General features: G+C 41.9%; 1 long non-coding RNA gene across 1 annotated transcript in view; it reads right to left on the bottom strand.

Annotated features, from left to right (window-relative positions):
* The window catches only part of LOC141258967 (uncharacterized), a 58,984-nt gene extending 43,608 nt beyond the window's left edge, over positions 1-15,376 (bottom strand). Inside the window, exons 1-2 of the long non-coding RNA XR_012318352.1 lie at positions 15,195-15,376; positions 9,471-9,647 (exon numbers count right to left, since the gene is read on the bottom strand). This is a non-coding gene — a long non-coding RNA (uncharacterized lncRNA). The remainder of the gene's footprint in view (positions 1-9,470; positions 9,648-15,194) is intronic.
* Between the last annotated feature and the right edge of the window lie 3,764 nt (positions 15,377-19,140).

Below are 19,140 nucleotides of genomic sequence, written 5' to 3'. Positions count from 1 at the left end.
AGTCTCCCACGTCTCAGTTGTTAAAAAGGCAGTGCTGTAAAGTGTACTGAAATGACCTCTTTCAATATCTACCTTGCTGTTTTATTAATAACAAATGGGCGGTGACCCTAAAGTAAGAACAGGCACATATCTAATAAATGCTGTCCTAATGATTGCGTGAAAAACGCTTGCAAAATTCCGCATGCGTTTTTCCGGGAAAGGACATGCGGAAATGAAGCGCAAATTTTCCGCTTCATTTCTGCAACGTGGGCACATAGCCTTAGGGGGAATTCATTAGAGCTAAGAGGATTTGTTCTAGCGAAGAGGTTTTTGTTAAGAAAAGTAAAACTATTAAGAACAGGCTGAAAGATAGGGGATATAATAGGTCCAGAGTGAACCAAGCATTTGAAAAAGTGCATAATATTTCACGTGATAATTTTTTATATGGTACAGGGAAAACACTAAAATCAGCTTCTCCCCCTATCATTGTTTTTTCCACTGCCTTCAGCAATCAGTTTCATACTATTAAGGGCATTATCTAGAAATATTTACCAGTGGTAAATCAAGACAACCGCCTTCGTACAGTTCTAGATGGTGGTTGTCAGGTGTTAGCTAAAAGAGGCAGATCACTTGGGGATATGCTATCGCCCAGCCTGACACGCAATGTAAAATCCCCCTCATCTTGGCTTTCAGCTACAGGTTTTTACAAATGTGCACTGAGCAGATGCAATGTATGTCAGTATGCGGATAATAAGAAGCACACTTTCAGTTCTTCTGAGGGTGTGTCATATTCTATCAAAACATTCATTAATTGTGAAACCAGTCATGTAATCTACTGCATACATTGCAAACTCTGCAATTTACAATATGTAGGTTACACCACACGTAAACTCAAAAAAAGAATAGCTGAGCACATTGGTAACATCAGCAGTGGTAACTCTGGTTATTCTGGTGCAGCTAAACATTTTAGCACATTGCATAGAGGAGACCTTTCCTGTTTGTCTTTTTTTTGGGATTGAAAAAGTTGATCATACCATTCGGGGGGGCAGCTGGCAGAAACAATTAGCTATAAGAGAAGCCTACTGGATATTAACCTTGGACACTAAATATCCCCGGGGCATGAATTTCAAAAATGACCTATTTTTTATTTATTAGTGATTGTGACTATTTATTTTTTTATTCTTTTATATATATATTTATTTATTTATTTATTTATTTTTTTATACTGCTTGTTTAATTGTGATGTTGAGACACTGATTGCTAGGCTGTGTAATGCCATTTGTCGATTTTTGTACCTGATTCCTTTCTTTGTGTTACTGGCTGCCTGGCTGCGTATCTGATTTCATCCTGTGTGACACTGACTGCTGAATTGCGACTTCCATTAGTTGCCGTTATGTGAATTATTATTGCAATTATATTTGTCCATTCAGAATATTATTGCCATGTTGGGTATGCTTTATGAATTATTTATTATTCATTGCACTACATTTATTATCTTATGCTCGTCACCTGTATTGTTTGCAACTTCCCCTGCAGCACTGATTTGAGCTCCACCTATTGTTTTTTCTCATTTATTGCAAGTTTGGTATAAAGTGTGGTCTGTTACATGTTGCCTCAGTCGTCTTATGAATAAGGGTGTTGTATACACCAGAAACGCGTCAGGTTTCTGAGGTTTCATTTTTAGCATGTTTTAGTTTTTTCTTCAATAAAGAACAATTTTTAATTATTTCCTGTTGTATGTGCCGGTGGATTTCCCTTTTCTCTTTCATTTGCTGCATCTCTTTTCTATGCAAGTGATTAGCCTGCAAAAAATGAAAGTGCCATAGTAGGACAAAGTATAAAAGTGTCACAAAGTGAAAATAATCCCAAAAAAATAAAAATATACTGGACCCATAAATATTATTATAAAAAAAAAACAAACAATAAAAGTACACATATTTGATGTTGCCGTATCCGGAACGACCTGACCGATAAAACTGTCCTACTAGTTAACCCCTTTAGTGAACACAGTAAAAAAAAAAAATAATGAAACAAAAAACGAGGCTTTATCATCATACCACCAAACAAAAAATGGAATAAAACGTGATCAAAAACACGAATGTAAAAAAAAGTGGTACCGCTGAAAACATCATCTGTTCCGCAAAAAGCAAGCTGCCATACAGCTCCATCAGCCAAAAAATTAAAAAATTATAGCTCTCAGAATAAAGCGAAAAAAAAATGATTTTTTATATAAAATAGTTTTTATTGTGTAAAAGCGCCAAAACATAAAAAAAGATAGTACATTTATATCGCTGTAAATGCACTGAAACGAAGAATAAAGCTGCCTTATCATTTTTACCAGACGTGGAACGACATAAAAAAAAAAACAATTCCTGAATTGTTGTTTTTTGTTTATTCTGCCTCCCAAAAATTGGAATAGAAAGCAATCAAAAAATGTCATTTCCCCGAAAATTGTACCAATAAAAACGTCAACTTGTCCCGCAAAATACAAGCTGTCAGATGACTATGTAAACCGAAATATGAAAAAATGATTGCAAAAACTAGTCTTTGCAAAAAAATGCATCTTTTAGATTATGACAGTTGGCAAACATAAAAACCCGATATGAATCTGGTATCGCTGTAATCGTTCCAACCCAAAGAATAAAGTCGTCTAATTATACCGCACGAGGAACAGCGTAAAAAATAAACTCTAGGGTTAGGATTACCAAGGGTTAGGGCTGTGTTAGGGTTATGGTTGTGATAGGGTTGGGTTTGTGTTAGGGCTGTGGTTATGTTAGGGTTGGGGTTAGGGCTGTATTGCGGTTGGGATTTTTTCAAAAGTAAAGAAAAACAAAATGATGACGATATGGTGACTAGTGTTGAGCCCAAGTGCTCACTACTTGAGTTTGCATCGGGTGCTCGGGTATACACTGAGAATCGCGGGTGCTCGAGTGACATGCTCGAGTCTCCACCCCATATGTTTCCTGGCTGTTATACAGCCAAAAAAAACTTGTGGGAATTGCCTGCTATGCACGAGTGATCCCTGCATGTTTTTCTTAGGGTGTCTAACAACCGTGAAACATGTGGGGCGGGGACTTGAATATCTCACTTGAGCACTCGCAATACATGGTGCATACCGGAGTACCCAATGCAAACTCAAGTAGCGAGCACTTTCCCTCAAGACTAATGACAAATTATTCAATATGATGACCTAATGTTATCAAATTCTGTGTCAAAATGTTCACCATACCCCTTGATAAATTCCTAGTTTCCCAATGGTGTCACTTGTGGGGGGTTTCCACTGCTTAGGCACATCAGGGGCACCCCAAACGCGACATGGCATCCGCTAATTATTCATCAAATTTTACATTCAAAAAGTAAAATGGCGCTCCTTTCCTTCTGAGCTCTGCCATGCGCCCAACAGTGGTTTTCCCCCACATATGGGATATCGGTTTACTCAGGAGAACTTGCACATCAAATTGCATGGTGAAATTTCTCATGTTACCCTTATTAAAATGCAAAATTGGGGGCTGAAAAACATTTTTGTAGGAAAAATGTGAAAATTTTATTTTTACGGCTCAATGTTAAAAACTTCTGTGAAGCACCTGGGGGTTCAAGGTGCTCTCCACACATCTAGATAAGTTCCCTGTGGGGTCTAGTATCCAAAATGATATCAGTTGTGGGGGATTCCACTGTTTAGACACATCAGTGGCTCCCCAAATGCATCATGGCGTCCGCTAATTATTCAAGTAAATTTTACATTCAAAAAGTCAAATATCACTCCTTCCTTCCGAACACTGCCATGTGCCCAAACAGTGTTTTTTTCCCCCCCATATGGGATATTGGAGTGCTCAAGAGAAATTGCACAACAAATTTTGGGGTCCATTATTTCCTTTTACCGTTGCGAAAATAAAAAATTTGAGTCTAAAGTAACATTTTTGTGAAAAAAGTTTAAATGTTTATTTTTTTCTTCCACATTCCAAAAATTCCTGTGAAGCACCTGAAGGGTTAATAAACTTCTTGAATTTGATTTTGAGCACCTTGAGGGGTGCAGTTTTTAGAATGAAGTCACTTTTGGGTATTTTCTGTCATAAAGGCTCCTCAAAGTCACTTCAAATGTGACGTAGTCCCTAAAAAAATGGTTTTGTAAATTTTGTTGGAAAAAATGAGAAATCGCTGGTCAAATTTTAACCCTTATACCTTCCTAGCAAAAAAAAATGTTGGTTCCCAAATTGTGCTGATGTAAAGTAGACATATGGGAAATGTTGTTTATTAACTATTTTGTGTGACATATTTCTCTGATTTAAGGGCATGAAAATTCTAATTGTGAAAATTGCAAAATTTTCAACGTTTTCCCCAAATTTCCGATTTTTTCACAAATAAACTCCAGTCATATCGAATAAATTTTACCACTATCATGAAATACAATATGTCACGAAAAGACGTGAAGACTCAAACTTCAAGGTTAGATTTTAGAAAGGCAGATTTTAAGAGACTCAGAAAGAGAATAGGAGGGATCCAATGGCTGGATGTCCTTAAGGACAAAAATGTCCAGGAAGGATGGGAAATTTTTAAAAATGAGATTCTCAAAGCACAATCGTTAACAATCCCGAAAAGTAGGAAGAATGGGAAGCATTTAAGGAAACCAGGATGGATGAACACAGAACTTAAACACATGCTAAAAAGAAAGAAAGACATGTTTATTAAATGGAAAGAGGGAGGCATATCTAAAGAAGATTATAATGCAGTCTGCAGATCCTGCAGGGCACGTATCAGGTTAGCTAAAGTGGACAATGAATTAAGGCTTGCAAGAGATGTCAAAAGCAATAAAAAAGGATTTTGGGGGTATGTCAAAAGTAAAAGAAAAGTCAAAGATGCTATAGGATTTTTACAGGATGAAAATGGAGAAATGGTAAGAGAGGATGTTGAGAAGGCCGAACTTTTTAATTCCTATTTTGCATCTGTTTTCTCTCAGAAAGAAAATGTAACATCAACTGATCTTCACTGTCCTTTTAAAGGAATAGAGGAATCCAAGTTATCTGTAAACAGAAAGATTGTGAGGGAATATTTAGCTAACATAAATGAGTTCAAGTCTCCAGGTCCAGATGAATTACACCCCAGAGTACTGAAGGAGATCGTAGAAGAAATTTTAGAACCACTCTCCATAATCTTTGAAAATTCTTGGAGAACAGGAGAAGTCCCAGAAGACTGGAGAAGAGCAAATGTTGTTCCTATGTTCAAAAAGGGGAAGAAGGTGGACCCAGGGAACTATAGGCCGGTGAGTCTGACTTCTATACCAGGAAAGATCTTTGAACAAATTATTAACAACATGTATGTAAGTACATGGATAAGAATGAAGTGATTAACCAGAGTCAGCATGGGTTTGTAACTAACAAGTCATGTCAGACTAACTTAATTTCCTTCTATGACAGAATCACTGACTGGGTGGATCAGGGAAATGCTGTAGATATAGTATATCTTGACTTCAGCAAAGCATTTGACAAAGTATCTCACACCATCCTTATTGAAAAAATGACCAAGTATGCAATGGACCAGGCAACTGTTAGGTGGATTCATAACTGGCTTAGTGATCGGACTCAAAGGGTGGTTGTAAATGGCTTCACATCCAGCTGGATGAATGTCTCAAGTGGGGTACCACAGGGCTCTGTCCTGGGACCTGTATTGTTCAACATCTTTATCAATGATTTAGATGAAGGAATTGAGGGTAAACTGATTAAATTTGCTGATGACACAAAGCTAGGAGGGATAGCTAATACTAGAGAAGAGAGAGAGAGGATTCAAAAAGACCTAAATAAACTGGAGCAGTGGGCAGCAACCAACAGAATGGTTTTTAACAGGGAAAAATGCAAAGTACTACATCTGGGCAATAAAAATGAAATAAGCATATACAGAATGGGAGGAATAGAGCTAAGCAACAGTACATGTGAAAAAGACTTAGGTATACTAATAGATCATAGACTGAACATGAGTCAACAGTGTGATGCAGCAGCAAAAAAGGCAAATACAATTCTGGGATGTATTAACAGAAGCATACAGTCTAGATCACGTGAAGTCATTATCGGTCTTTACTCCTCTTTGGTCAGACCTCATCTGGAATACTGTGTACAGTTTTGGGCACCACATTTTAAAAAAGACATAGACAAACTGGAGCAAGTTCAGAGAAGAGCGACCAGAATGGTGACTGGTCTGCAAACCATGTCCTATGAGGAACGGTTGCAGGATTTGGGAATGTTTAGCTTGCAAAAAAGAAGACTGAGAGGAGACTTAATAGCTGTCTACAAATATGTCAAGGGCTGTCACATTGTAGAAGGATCATCTTTATTCTCATTTGCACAAGGAAAGACTAGAAGCAATGGGATGAAACTAAATGGGAGGAGACACAGATTAGATATTAGAAAAAACTTTTTGACAGTTAGGGTGATTAATGAGTGGAACAGGCTGCCACGAGAGGTGGTGAGTTCCCCTTCAATAGACGTCTTCAAACAGAGGCTGGACAGACATCTGTCTGAGATGATCTAGTGAATCCTGCTTTGAGCAGGGGGTTGGACCAGATGACCCAGGAGGTCCCTTCCAACTCTACCATTCTATGATTCTATGATTCTCCGAATCAGTAGGATCCGTTGAAGCCTTCCAGAGTTATCACCTCATAGAGTGACAGTGGTCACAATTTTAAAAATTAGAAAAAATCCCGGCACTCACGTGTGTTCAATCAATTCATTTATTCCACATTCTACTTTGTCTGCAACTTCTCCACGTGCACCACTATTACTAACGAGGTTTACGGAGTGCCGACTATTTTGTACCTACAATTTTAAAAATTGGCCTAGTCATTAACGTGCAAACCACCTTCGGAGGTAAAGAGGTTAATGCCAAAAGTGGAAACACACTAAAAATGCAAATGCGTTTTTTTTACTTGCAAATTTTCCACATCTAATGCAAGTCTAAGGCCACGGCCCCGCTATCAGTATTTGGTCAGTATTCGGTCAGTATTTTTTCTCAGGAGTGGGAGCCAAAACCAGGTGAGGAACAATCAGAGAAATTAAAACTGCTGAGAAAATGGCAAAAGATAGCAAGTAAAAATGAGAGCTTCTTTACACATATTTTCTTGTTCAAAAATTCAAGAAAAAAGTGTGTAACCTAAATTAAATGTTTGTCCAGTCCAAATCGATAAGTCAGTAGTCACTGTGTGTAACTGCAGACTTCTGAATTGCCCCAGAATATGCACTGGGCGCTGCAGGAATTTACCAGTTTCTGATCTGGGGCCGGAGGGTATGTATGCGTTATACATACTCCCAGCCAGAGTCTGTCCAGTGAGCGCTCTCACTCCATACACTCATATGTAGCTTGGCCACACCCTGTCTAGTGACATGGCTGTCCAGGCATATGGAGTGAAGTTGCGCCCACTGGACAAGCTCTGGCCGGGAGTATGTGTGGCACCCCAGGGGTCCAGTTGCCACAGTGGCATTGCCTCCCTCACAAGGGGTGATGCCATGCCTGGAAGCAAGGAGGGGTCCCCTAATCAGGTTTACTAGCATACAACATTTTCCTGGCTCCAGACCAGAAAGGGGAGCTCCTCCCCTCAGCAACTGGAATCTGGAGGCGGGGTCAGTTAGAGAGAGTAGAGAGGAGTTGAAGTCAGGACAGCGAAGAGGAAAGACCTGGGGAGTGGAGCTGCAAGGCAGCTCACCCCAGAGAGGAGCGTAGAAAAGCCGAACACCAGATTCCGAGGTTGCGGGGCACTGAAGGCCCAGCAGCAGAAACCGGAGGGCAGGAGACTGCAGGTCCCCTGGCCCCATCAGACGCCTGGAGGCTCAGCAGCACATAGGGCCCAGCACCGCCACGTGGGAGCGACACCCCAGGAAGGCCCGAGCGGCCTGCCATACGGGTGAGCACAAAGACGTTTTACTCAGGGACGAGGGCCACAGCACAGCTATAAGCAGCAGGGCCAACGAGATTAGTGCAAAGGGAAGGCCTCCAACTGGCAATGTGGATACCCAACTTGCTTCCAGGCCGCCCGGACCTCTACTACCAGCTAGTACCCGTGCCCCGGTCTGCTCTGCCAAACCGCAAGTAAAGCTAAGAGGAAACCGCCATTAAGTTGTGGACTGGTTATTATCTGCGCCATCCCCTGCACTACACTGCACAGCAACATCTATCACATCACCACTTCCTGCCCTGGAGCTAAGCTCTGCCTGAGGAGAGCTGAACCAACTCTGCTGCATTATCATCAGCTCCAGAGGATCTGCACCACAGCGGCGGCTCCATATAGCTGCATACCACAGGTGGCGTCACAAACATTACATAAAAACTTTATTCCCCTTTCACAATAATTCCCTTTTATTGACCGCCCTGGTTCACGGACAGGGTAACCGCCACTGTGACATCCCCCAGCATCGACCAGCCCGGCTACCGAGTACCCCATGGCCCAGGGGGCGGTCATATGTATAATGCATACATGCCCTCCAGTCCATGGTCAGAAACCGGCCAATCCCCGCAGTGCCTGCACTGGGGGGATTCATATGCCTGCAGTCACAGAGTCACTGCAGATTTATCAGTTTGGACCTGACAACCCCTTTAAGAATGAAGGACACCATTAATTTTTTTCATGTCTATAATACTGATTTAGCATCCGACAATTTGCAGCAGTTCAGGAATAGCATAGGGCTCTTACACCAATTGCATAGAGTTATGCTTATTCACAGTGAATGAGAGCAGCCAAACTATGCAAATAGTGTACGACACTGATGCATGCTATATTACTGGAGCTCGGCGATCATCAAGTTTGTAACATCTGTACATTGTTTGCCACACTCTGTGGCATGTACTGGAAACAGAGTTGGGCTACGTTCCCACGATGAGCTTTCATCGCGTTTTTGACGCTGCACATTTTTACTGAGTCAAAAACACAGCGTCTTACTGGTTCTAACAAAACGAATGGGATTTATAGAAATCCCATGCCCACTGTGCTTCTTTTTAATGCTGCAAAAAACTGACCTGCTGTAAAAAATGGTGTGATATCAGAGATTAATATTCTAATACTGTATTCTCTTTTTATTCCGGTTCCTGAGGGTTGTCTAGTTCCCACCTTTTTCCTTGTACTAAAATATATGTGTTACTTTGCACATGCGCGCACTAATTAGATGACACTTTGTTATGGTAAAATATAACAAGTTTATTGACTATAACAAGACTATGCTTAAATCACAATAAAACAGTGTAATATTAGTGCGTCAGTACATATACTAATCAATATGAAATTCATATACTAATTTATTCACAGTTGCAATACAGGAAAACACCCATAAAAATATCTTTACCTGGTCACTTATAAAGACACACAAACACACAACACAAAGCAGCCTCCCCCCCACCTGACAATACTGGCTGTACCTATTACTAAGGGGACACAGGGATATAACACAAAGAGGGTTAGAGGTATAAGAAAGGGTTAGGGTGTAAATAGGGGAAGACAAAGAAGTAAAGTTTGATACCTATGAGGATCTGGGTCGGCTTGTGGTCCAGTAGGTGGTTCTGGTGGATTCTCTTCTTTCTCGGTGTGTTTGTTCATAGTCAGTGTCCTGAGCTCTCTTGGTGACCTTCGCTTCCTAGATATCCTTAGCTTTGTCCATCTCCTCTGCTCCTGCTTATCTCTTGGGCTATCTTTGTATCTACATTTCAGTCAATAACTTTGTGTCCTTTCCTCATTGGTCACCTTGTTTTGATGGAATGTGTTTGTATATATTCAAATATGGAAAGTTCTAATTTGACTTCTTTGTATTCTGGCATTCATGGCTGTCCCCAAGCCGCTACCACAGGTGTGATATAGGGCACAAAGGAACTGGTTTTGTGAACTGGATCATCTCTTTGTGTATTCCATCACAAATGCCTGACAGTTTTACCACAGCCTCAGGATGCAAAGCTACCTAACACCTGACCAACCTTCCTCCTAGGGCAAATGTAGGAATGTCACAAAAATTCCCTGATCTGTGGTGAACACAGAAAACCAAACTAACATTTTCCGGGGGGGGGGGGGGGGGTGAGAAGTTGACAGCAAGAACATAAGTGCAAATAATTATATACATTTAGTATACAGTACAGACGAAAAGTTTGGACACACCTTCTCATTTAAAGATTTTTCTGTATTTTCATGACTTTGAAAATTGTACATTCACACTGAAGGCATCAAAACTATGAATTAACACATGTGGAATTATATACTTAACAAAAAAGTATGAAACAACTGAAAATATGTCTTATATTCTAGGTTCTTCAAAGTAGCAACCTTTTGCTTTGATGACTGCTTTGCACACTCTTGGCATTCTCTTGATAAGCTTCAAGAGGTAGTCACCGGAAATGGTTTTCACTTCACAGGTGTGCCCTGTCAGGTTTAATAAGTGGGATTTCTTGCCTTATAAATGGGGTTGGGACCATCAGTTGTGTTGTGCAGAAGTCAGGTGGATACACAGCTGATAGTCCTACTGAATAGACTGTTAGAATTTGTATTATGGCAAGAAAAAAGCAGCTAAGTAAAGAAAAACGAGTGGCCATCATTACTTTAAGAAATGAAGGTCAGTCAGTCCGAAACATTGGGCAAACTTTGAAAGTGTCCCCAAGTGCAGTTGCAAAAACCATCAAGGACTACAAAGAAACTGGCTCACATGAGGACTGCCCCAGGAAAGGAAGACCAAGAGTCACCTCTGCTTCTGAGGATAATTTTATCCGTGTCACCAGACTCAGAAATCACAGGTTAACATCAGCTCAGATTAGAGACCAGGTCAATGCCACACAGAGTTCTAGCAGCAGACACATCTCTACAACAACTGTTAAGAGGAGACTTTGTGCAGCAGGCCTTCATGGTAAAATAGCTGCTAGGAACCCACTGCTAAGGACAGGCAACAAGCAGAAGAGACTTGTTTGGGCTAAAGAACACAAGGAATGGACATTAGACCAGTGGAAATCTGTGCTTTGGTCTGATGAGTCCAAATTTGAGATCTTTGGTTCCAACCACTGTGTTTTTGTGCGACGCAGAAAACGTGAACGGATGGACTCTACATGCTTGGTTCCCACCGAGAAACATGGAGGAGGAGGTGTGATGGTGTGGGGGTGCTTTGCTGGTGACACTGTTGGGGATTTATTCAAAAATTAACTGAACCAGCATGGCTACCACAGCATCTTTCAGCAGCATGCTATTCCATCCGGTTTGCGTTTAGTTGGACCATCATTTATTTTTCAACAGGACAATGACCCCAAACACACCTCCAGGCTGTGTAAGGGCTATTTGACCAAGAAGGAGAGTGATGGGGTGCTACGCCAGATGACCAGGCCTCCAACAGTCACCAGACCTGAACCCAATCGAGATGGTTTGGGGTGAGCTGGACTGCAGAGTGAAGGCAAAAGGGCCAACAAGTGCTAAGCCTCTCTGGGAACTCCTTCAAGATTGCTGGAAGACCATTTCTGGTGACTACCTCTTGAAGCTCATCAAGAGAATGCCAAGAGTGTGCAAAGCAGTCATCAAAGCAAAAGGTGGCTACTTTGAAGAACCTATAATATAAGACATATTTTCAGTTGTTTCACACTTTTTTGTTAAGTATATAATTCCACATGTGTTAATTCATAGTTTTGATGACTTCAGTGTGAATGTACAATTTTCATAGTCATGAAAATACAGAAAAATCTTTAAATGGGAAGGTGTGTCCAAACTTTTGGTCTGTACTGTATATCAATGTATATACAGTACATATCAAATTTATATATACCTATCAGCACATACGTTTAAATATCGCAGATTTTTACACTTCCCTTTACACTTTAATTTTTCAAATCCGCAGCATGTCAAGTTCTCTTACGGGTACGCTGAGTTTTCTATGCGGATTTTCCCCATAGACTTACATTAGATGCAGAAAATCCACAACCAAAAAAACGCAAATGAGTTTTTAGTGCGGAAACCCGTCAAAAACAATGCATATAATCCACACCTAAGTATGTCAAGAAAGTTTTCTCAATGCAAAACACAGGAAATATCAAAAACAAAGCCGCTTCATGTAAAGCATGACATACCAAACAGACAAAAAGCGCAGCGTCTAAAGTGCGATAAAAACGCATTGTAAAAAAAAAGCACACAAAAATGCAATAAAAAACCCCAAGTAATCTGATTTGAATAATAGATGCAGAAATGTTACAGAAATGGGGCAACATCAAAAACGTACCAAAAACCAATCGTGAGAATGTATCATCAAAAGCATAAATTCTGCCATCAATAGTGGAAACTAAGCAGTCTACTGTATACTGTTCTCATATGAAATCAACGTACACCGTAGTTCGTAGCCTCCTGAATTGCACCAGCAGTAGAGGTAGAATGATTTCAGCATTTACATTTATGCATATGCTGTGGATTTCCAACTGCCATAAAAATTCAAATAAAATAATGAATCAGCACAGACTTTTGGGTCCTTGAAATTATATTAAAACAAAAAGTAGAAAATTATTTTAAGTCGGGATTTGACCCAAAAATTAGACTTCAAATTCTAGGGATTTACACATACAGTATTTTTGATAGTTTTAGATGCTGTTTTTGAGCCAAAGACAAGCAAATTAAAAAGTAATAGGAAAATAATGACTTCTACTTCTTCCTTCTAGCTCAACAAAATACATGTCTGTGTTTTCATGTTCAAATAAACAGAGTTGTTTTAGTAGATTCTTGGAGCGAATTCCCTCCTAAATACTCCTTGAAAAACACTCCAAAAACACTTCCAATTCATTTCTTTCGAAATCCACTTGGCTATTGATATAATGAGTTTCATGAGCATTTTTTTTGTCTGAAGAGATATCAAATAACACCTGGCTGGAAAAAAAAAAGTGCTAATGACTTCTTCGAAGTGGATCCAGTTGGAAAAGTGTGAAAGCTACAATTAATGTCTTATTATGGTTTTAAAATGTTTTAATAACCAACACAGGTTAAAGGAAAAAAAAGCAAAAAGTACAATCCTGGCTTACAATGTTTTTATGAGACCAAGAAGATAATTAATTGATCAGCTAATAAAAAATGCTCAAATACCCAAATTTTATTATAATAATATTTTTAAAAATCCCAAACAAAAAAAATAATCTATATACAATATTAATACAACAATCACTCAAGTAACTGGATATGTCCGATAAATAATTAGCTTTGGACAAAATGGGCACAGAAGGATATGGTTGATAATATACCCAATTACTCCTAAAAACATGGTACTACCTAGCCACGGAGGTTGTCATCCTAATTCAAGGGCAACTGGCACCCTCACTTCTTCGTCAACCAACTATATGATGCTCAGTAATGTGTTATACATAGTTCCCAGATAATTATATGCAATGTATTATTTACCGTATTTTTCGGACTATAAGACGCACCGGACCATAATACGCACTCCAAATTTTGGGGTGGAAAATAGGAAAAACATTTTTTTTATAATAAGGGGGTCCATATTGTAGTCTGAATACGGTATTTTACCTGGGGGGCTGTGTAGCGGGGATCACAGGAGGCAGGGTCCTTCAGTAAGCCAGCGGAAGTGGAGGAATGCTGCGGACCCTGGGTGCGAGAAGGCGGTGTTCCAGCAGCGGAGAGTTGCGGTGGTGGTGGAGCAGGATCGCAGGGCCCTCCATTCCTTCTCTCAGTCAGGAACACGGCGGCTGCAGTAGAAGAGGTGAGGTGCTGCACTTGCTGCTTGGCTGTGAGGCTGGCAGAGCACTTGGCTGTGAGGCTGGCAGAGCGCTTGGCTGTGAGACTGGCAGAGCGCTTGGCTGTGATGCTGGCAGAGCGCTTGGCTGTGAGGCTGGCAGAGAGGCAGAGTGTCTGGCAGAGCGCTGCTTTCCGGTGGCCGCAGCCATCTTCCTGAAGCCGTGATCTACAGGAAAATGGCTGCTGAAATTCCAGTCTGCTCATGCGCCAGCTCGGGCGGCCATTTTTCTGTAAATCACAGCTTCAGGAAGATGGATGGACACAGCCAACGGAAAGCAGTGCTCGCTCTCTGCCTCACTTCCTCACAGCCGACAGCCAGACACCAGCCCGCAGCACCTCCTCTGCTGCTGCCACCGGGTTCCTGGGGTGGAACAGAGGACCCTGCAATCCTGCTCCACCACCACCGCAACTATCTGGTAAGCTTAAGCTCAGACCATTAGATGCACCCCCCATTTTCCTCCCAAATTTGGGAGGAAAAAAGTGCATCTTATGGTCCGAAAAATACGGTACATCCCTGTAGTCTCAGTATTGGATAGTCACATATAAATAACTTTGCTTGTCTAGTTACCACCATATATCATAGTAATTCCTTCAGTAATACACACAAGTAATTCTAATATGTGCCCATTATACTCTTCTGATCACACGCTGTACCTTTTTAATTGTTTTTTGTTTTGTTTTTTTATTTGCGACATATCCTCATAGAATCAAGAGTTAGGCCCACGAGGAACTTTTGGTAAGTTTTTGACGCCGTGTATTTTTTCTGCGTCTAAAACACAGCGTCTAACAGTTTCAACAAAGTGGATGGGATTTATCAAAATCTCCTGCCCACTGTGCTTCTTTTCAATGCAGCGTGTTTCAAATCTGCAACATGTCAATTTCTCTTGCAGATACACTGAGTTTTCCCATAGACTTGCATTAGATGTGGAAAATCCACAGGTAAAAAAAAAATTGCACATGTGTTTTTAGCGCATTTACGCAGCGGAAACACATCAAAAACACATGTAATCTACACATGACTGTGTCAATAAAGTTTTGTCAAAGCCAAATACCAGTAAGTATCAAAAACAAAGCAGCTTTATTTAAAATAGGACACACCAAAAAGAGAAAAAAATGCAGAGTCAAAAACCCAATAAAAACACATGTACAAAAACGCAATGAATGCAAGTTACTTAATTTACATAATAGGTTCAGAAATGCTACAGAAAATCTGAAACGTCAAAAAACTCACCAAAAGCTCATCGTGGGAATGTAGCCTTAAAAACGCAGTGTGAACCCTCCTCCTTGGTTATAGCCAAAAAGCAGCAGAGGATCAAAATTATTAATTGTAGTCTACACTAAACCGTATTTTTAGTTACAACCTAATTAACACTTAATGATTTTCGAGAACATTATTATTATTTATAGTTTCTTAGTAGTGGTATTGTAAGTTAAGTTTTTTTTAAAAAAAAATGAAAAAACAGTAATCTTTACATTTTAGAATACTTTGTCATACCTTGTCTTCTCTACATATCATTATTCCAAGGACAGAACTGTGAAAATGCGATTATATTTCATGACTGATTTGCATTTGTCTGATTCAGGATCCACCCGCTTGGTTCTGTCGGGCTTTAACTCTATACAGTGTGTATATCCTGTAACAGAAAATCTTGGTTGTAGACAGATTAAATACAGTAAAAGACCTTCAAAGTAACAATAAATTCATTGTGACTAATACAGGGCAGGTAGATACATATTTTGGCTTCCAGTTTTTATTAGGTTTGAACAGGATTAGCAAACATAAGACGATAATTAAAGTGCAAGTCAAATCATGATTAAATGAATCATTTTAAAATGGAGTAAGTGTGACAGAGGTATCTGGTAAAGAGGAAGAGAAGAGCAAATTGCACAATAGTTGAGTTATTCATGTACAAATGGCATACACTTAATAATTCTACAATGCAATTATCTTTCAGGAACAGTAATCTTAAGTATGAGGTTACTAATGTTATTTGCTAAGTACAGATTGGTATCAGTGAAAGCTGAAAGAAATGGCTTTGCAGAAATTTGCATATTCGTTAAAACTAGTGATGAGCGAGCACTAAAATGCTCGGGTACTCGTTGCTCGAGTCGAGTAAATTGGAATGCTCGAGTGGAACCTCTGTGCCGGGGTGCAAGGAGGGACCCAGACGGGCGTGACTAAGTATCAACCCGAACCGACCTTGGTCGGACGGCAGCAAACGACACCGTGACCAGGGAGGATCCGGGCTGAGGGACCAGGTGTTACTCTGGGAACGACCTTTTAAGAGAGCAGGTGGCTCCCACGGGTCAGATGGCTGGGACTGACCGGTAAGACGGATGGACACGGCAAGCAGGCAGAAGTCTCTGGTAGCTGACAGGTGGTCACGGTACGTGACAGCAGAGCAGGTAGTAGTCTCTAGGTTTACCAGGCAGGTGGTCACAGCAAGTGACGGCAGAGCCTCCAGGCAGGGTGGCAGGAAACAGGCGGGCGCTCCCAGGTGAGCGGGCAGACCGACAAGGCAGGTAACAGGCAGATAACAGGTGAGCGCTCCCAGGTGAGCGGGCTGACGGAATCTGCAGGTAACAGACGGATGCTCCCAGATGAGCGGACAGACAGACAGGGCAGGTAACAGGCGGATGCTCCCAGGTGAGCGGACTGGCAGACAGGGCAGGTAACAGGCAGGTAACAGGCAGGTAACAGGTGAGCGCTCCAGGTGAGCAGGCTGGCAGGCTCGGCAGGTAACGGGCAGATAACAGGCTGGCAGGCAGGACGAGGAGTCAGGCTAGCAGCGGGACCTGAGGGCTGAAGGAGAGATCAAAAACTGTGCAACAACTTTGCTCGGGCACCTCCATTTTGGAGGAGGTGCCCTATATATGGGAGGACCCTCGGCTATTGGGACTCATTAGGACGGTGCGCACGGCCCCTTTGAGAGAGGGGGAGCGCGCATGCCCTAAGCACAGTTCCCGGAGGACTGCGCGCGCAGGCAGCAGGCTGAGAAGTAGAGCGGGGAGCGTGGTGAGAGGGACGGCGTCTCTGCCTGGCAGGAGGCAGAGATGCCGAAGCTACAGGGCTGCGTGCGCCGACAGCAGGCTGGGAAGGAGAGCGGGGAGCGAATAGGTGAGAGGGACGGCGTCTCTGCCTGGAAGAAGGCAGAGACGCCGATGCTACAGCCACTTTTTACAGACTCAAAATAAAACATGCAAAAACTAAACCAAAATGGATTTTCCTGGGAAATATGTTAAAGAACATCCTTTCCAGGGTAATGACTTGTATATAAGGCAAAATAAATAACCAAAAACAAAAATGCTCCTTCACACCTTGGGCTATGTTCACACGTAGTGTTTTTGATGCACTTTTGCATTGCTTTCAACCAAGACAATTGCATTCAACAGGAAATGTCATTTTAACATTTTACAACCTTATCTGACCATGTGGTGTATGACACATAATCAGACACATCCTGTTTCATTTATGATGGATGGACTCTGAAAGTCACAAAGCCTATTTATATAGGACAATAAGGCGGCCCTTACTATACTTAAAGGGCCAGCAGTCGGCTATGCTTTGTTGTTCCCATTATTAACAAGTGGGTGTCCTATACTGTTATTGCATATGCAGTGACTACAAGGGCTGCCAAAAATTTGGAAGCACTTCAATGCCCCTTGCAAGAGACGTAGAAGTCAGGGACCCTCCTAAAAACAATGTTCCCATTATTAGGAACTGGGTATCCCATAGTGTTTGCCTATGCAGTGAAGCAACAGCTGCCAAAAATTTGGAGAAACTCCAATGTCCCTTGCAAGAGACGTAGATATATTGATATGGTAATAATAATAATGGTGGTGATATGGTGGTGGAGAATGAGGATGCAGAGAAGGACAAGAGCAAATAGACAAAATCAGGAAGTGTATACCCATGTCTGAGTGTGAAGACAGAGGTGCATGGGAAAAGAGTTAGACCTCCCGAAAAAAAAAGACACTGTATTTGAGTTTATGTTACGCTGCTATCATTCGGTGGTGTTGAGAAGTCTGGCCTAATCCAGCCCTTGTTCATTTTTATAAGAGTCAGCCTGTCAGCATTTTCAGTTGACAGGCGAATGTGCCTACCAGTCATAATTCTACCGGCGGCACTAAAAACCTGCTCTGACAGAACGCTAGCGGCAGGGCAGGCCAGGATTTCCAAGGCTTTCAGAGCCAGTTCATGCCACGTGTCCAGCTTGAATACCCAATAATTATAAGGCACAGTAGAATCACGAAGGACGTTGGTAAGGTCGGCAAGGTACTCTCTCACCATCTTTCGAAACTTTGCACTCCTTGTGGGAGTACCCCCGGCCTCAAGGCCTGTGCGATGGGAGGGTCTGAGAAAACTGTCCCAGAACTGTTCCCCTGCCTCTTCTAGATTGCATTTGTGGCTCTCTCGCGAACTGTGACCTCTGCCGCCAGCGTTTTCAGATGGGAATTTTTTCACTAATTCCACAACAAGGGCCTTCTTGTGCTACCCCATATTATTAGGCCTGTCCTGCAAAGGAATAAGAGACATAAAGTTCTCCCTGTAGCGTGGGTCTAGAAGCGTCACCAACCAGTAATTACTGTCACCCAAAATTGGGACAACATGAGGGTCACGGGAAAGGCAGCATAACATAAACACAGCTATGTGTGCCAGACTGCAAAGAGGCATGACTTCAATGTCCTCACCAAGAGGACGACTGACCAAGCTCTCCTTCTCTTCCTCCTCCTCCCTGTCCTCAGGCCATCCACACTGAACAGACGGTATGGCAATTGTGCTGGTACTACCATCTATAGCGCAGGAAACGAGCTCCTTTTCCTCCTCCTCATCCTTTCCCTCATTGTCACCCAATCCACATTGGGATGAGATGAGGCTGGGCTGTGTGTAATCACCCTGTATGGTTCCTTGCCCAATCTCATCGTGCTCCACCTGCAATGCATCCTCTTTATTTGCGAGCAAAGAGTGTTTCAGAAGACAGAGAAGTGGAATGGTGATGCTAATTATGGCGTCATCGCCGCTTACCATCTTGGTGGAGTCCTCAAAGTTTTGGAGGATGGCACAGATGTCTGACAAACATGTCCACTCCTGAGGTTTAATGTGTGGAATCTGACCTGAATACCGACGGCCTTGTTGATGCAGGTAGTCAACAACTGCCCTCTTCTGATCACAAATCCCTCCCAACATCTGCAATATAGAGTACCAACGCGTGAGGACATCACACACCAGTCAGTGAGCCAGAAGCTGCAAATGCTGCTGAAGCACGGCAAGAGCGGCAAAAGCTGTAGCTTACTTTCTAAAATGGGCACACAGGTGGCGCACTTTGACAAGCAGATCCAACAGATCGAGGTAGGTTTTGAGGTACCGCTGAACCACGAAGTTAAGCACATGGGCCAGGCATGGTACGTGTGTGAGCTCGCCTCGCTTCAGAGCCCCCGCC

The sequence above is a fragment of the Phyllobates terribilis genome, unplaced genomic scaffold (assembly GCF_046119375.1).
Source record: "Phyllobates terribilis strain yellow unplaced genomic scaffold, ASM4611937v1 Scaffold_3__8_contigs__length_932513732, whole genome shotgun sequence".
Classification (NCBI taxonomy): Eukaryota; Metazoa; Chordata; class Amphibia; order Anura; family Dendrobatidae; genus Phyllobates; species Phyllobates terribilis.
The sequence above is the reverse complement of the archived record's forward strand: the minus strand, read 5'-3'. Positions and strand labels throughout refer to the sequence as shown.